Consider the following 3,065-nt stretch of genomic DNA (forward strand, 5'->3'; position numbering starts at 1 on the left):
AAATACAGTAACGGTAACTCACACTAAAACAAAACATACTTCTGATAGCCATTATTTTTCTGTTTGGGACAAGTTTTTCTTTTGTCACAAAAACAGGAATGTACCTATACAAAGGCTCAAAATAGGCCATCTTTTTAAACAAAAAGGCAATGATTCACAAAAGACTATGAGCAGAACATGGAACTAGCTGGTACAAATCTAATAGGATTTGTTAAAATCAGTCACATCTAATACATCTGAAGTGTTCTTGTATAAAATATCACGTGAAGAAAAGAAGACTTTATCAATGTCTAAAAAAGTGGGTTTGTTCATAGACAATCTGACAAGTTACCATAAAAAGTGTTTCCTGAGACACAAAGAAATGCAACATTATTCTTCTTGAACCCTTTTAGCTTAAGACTTTCCACTCAATAAAATAGCAGAGGATCTGAAACTGAGAAAATATATTTGAGTACAAACAGCTTGTGAAACTTAATACTTTTTTTTTTTTTTCATCATCAGAGGGTTTTACTGAACTTACAACCAACTTGCCCGCTCAGTATGCAGTTCAGATGTGAGCGATGCTCCTCTGTACAGGAGCCTGTACTGTCTTCAATCCTATGCGTGCAGGTGTCTACCACAGGCAAACAGTTTTCTCCCCATTTTGTAGTAATGTGATTTTCCTATTAGCAAAAAGAGATCTCCAGCCGCTGTAGACTTAAGGGACTCAAGTCACAGGATGGGGATTTCCTCTTAATATTTTTTATTTTGTTGTTTGAACTCTTGATGCAACATTGTAGAGCAGGGTGTTCAGGACCTGCTGTGCCCAAGGGACTGATAAAGAAAAAAGCTCTATTTATTCTTTGTGATTTGATGCACAGATGAAAAACTTAACACACAATAACAGACGTTGGTCGTTAATAAATCACATCCTAGTCTTTCAGCGCTTCCGTAAGCAGATGACATCTGCAGTTTTCTAGCTCTTGTAGTTTTAACACTGCAACATCAATGATGCATATGTCCAGAATCAGTTGTAAAGACCATCAGATTCTTTTTCTCTCAGTTCATCTATTTTTCACTGTCTCTTGGTCCCAAGTGTATCTGAATGATTACCTTCCGACGTTCTCTGCTATTGCTCGTTGGGGTGCTCTCGATTGTCCCCATGTTTTGTGGGCTGGTTGGGAGAGGGCGCTTGGGAAGGATGTGCCACTGTCAGGAGGTTGTGAGTCACTGGGATGCCTCCAGGGATGATCCCTTCCATGGCTGCAGGAAGTGCTCCTGGAGCCACGCCCACGATGCCTGGCGGATATCTGTATGTGGCACCATTGAGCTCAGGATGAATTGCTTGCTGGTCTATTACTGACCAAGGCGCTGATGTGACCAAGAATTCCTTGTTCACACAGTTTCTTAAGCTTTCTGGGATGCGACCTGTGATGGCTCCGCGGATCTCCGTGGCAGCTGCCTCCCTCATCTCCAGTGATGCCTGCTCGCTGTACCAGGCAGTGTGAGGAGTGCAGATGAGATTCGGTGCATCTTTCAACGGACCCTGAGCAAAGCTAAAGGGCTCCGACTCATGCACGTCGAGAGCTGCCCCTCCTATCCTGCCCTCCTTGAGGGCTTGTGCTAAGGCTTTCTCGTCCACCAGGCCACCACGGGCTGCGTTCACAAGGAATGCTCCCTGCCTCATCTGCTTTATGGTAAAATCATTGATGACGTGGTGGTTATGTTCGTTGAGATTGCAGTGCAAGGAGACGCAGTCGCTCTGATACAGCAAATCCTGCAGTGTGTGTAGACCCTCTGCACGCCCAGGGACCGCTCGATCCCATCCTGCAAGTAGGGGTCATAAAATATGACGCTGAATCCAAAGGCCTTGGCTCGAACTGCAACTGCCTGCCCCGTGCGACCAAAGCCGATGAGGCCCAGCGTCTCCCCACGGATGCGGGCCGCTCCCAAGGCCACCTCTCGGATCTGTTCCACGCTCTGAACCCGCGTGCCTTCCCGCAGTGCCTGGTACAGCCACGTGTTCCTCCGGTACAGATTGAGGATGTGGCAGATGGTAGAGTCCGCCGTCTCTTCCACGGCTGCAGACGGGATGTTGCACACAGCAGTTCCGAGCTCGCCGGCAGCCTTGATGTCCACGTTGTCGTAGCCACTGCCTATCTGCACGATCACTCTCAGGGCCTTGAACTTTTCCAGGTCCTCCCTGGTGAGGGTGATGGTGTGGTCCATCATGGCACCCACGGCTTCGTTTAGAACCTTCTCGTGGATTTCCTGTGTGGACTGCGCATCACAGAAGGCCACAGTGGCCAGGTCCTTCAGGATGGGCATCTCCACAGTGCAGTCGCGGCCGTCCAGCAGCGCCACCAGGGGGCGGGGGTGCAGGGGGCCATTCATGATCTGGGGGCGGATACCTTCACAAATTCTGTCCAATCGCTGTCTCTTGACTTTGTGCTTATCCACAAGGGCCATTCTTTATGGAATTTTGCAACTCTCAGATCAAAAGGCAAAGCAGTCCTCTAAGAACTTAAGGGAACTCGCAGGAGTCTGCGTGCATGACGCCACTATGAACCCAATATAAGTCTGTCCACAAACTCTTTAGTTCACATGATGGACTGTCCGTCTTTTTAAGGGAATGCAGCTTCATTGGTTCAAAAGCATTTAAGGTGATGAAACCCTCGTCCGGGACGGTCGGCGTCCACCGCGAAAGGCGCCCACCCTGGAGGCGGCGGCGGCTGCGGCGGCAGCAGCAGCTGTGCGGCCCCCCCTCAGCGCGGCATGGCTTCCGGTTCGCGAGCCACCTTAAAATGACACACGCAAACAGGGACACACACACAAAAACTTAATCTCTCCAGCTCCCCGCCCCTCCCCCTCCTGCCCTCCCCATCCTCCCCACCCTCCCCACCCTCCTTCCGTTCCCCTCCTCTGAGAACTTTTATTGATAAGCCATTATGTTGTTATTTCAGATTTATATTTTGCCTAAAATGAAAAATAATTTTAAATAGCCATTTAAGTGGAAGCCAATAAAAATGGATTTAAAAAGTAGAGCTGCATTAGTGTCCTGGGATTACCATTATAATTGAGAATAG

The 3,065-nt window shown here is 48.2% G+C and overlaps 1 pseudogene across 1 annotated transcript; it reads right to left on the reverse strand.

The window, feature by feature from the left end:
* Positions 1-492: 492 nt before the first annotated feature.
* On the reverse strand, positions 493-2,672 carry LOC113220528 (annotated as a pseudogene). Its single transcript, XR_003307391.1, has one exon. The product of XR_003307391.1 is annotated as a C-terminal-binding protein 2 pseudogene (transcript).
* Between the last annotated feature and the right edge of the window lie 393 nt (positions 2,673-3,065).

This window comes from Piliocolobus tephrosceles, unplaced genomic scaffold (assembly GCF_002776525.5).
Source record: "Piliocolobus tephrosceles isolate RC106 unplaced genomic scaffold, ASM277652v3 unscaffolded_1487, whole genome shotgun sequence".
Taxonomy (NCBI): Eukaryota; Metazoa; Chordata; class Mammalia; order Primates; family Cercopithecidae; genus Piliocolobus; species Piliocolobus tephrosceles.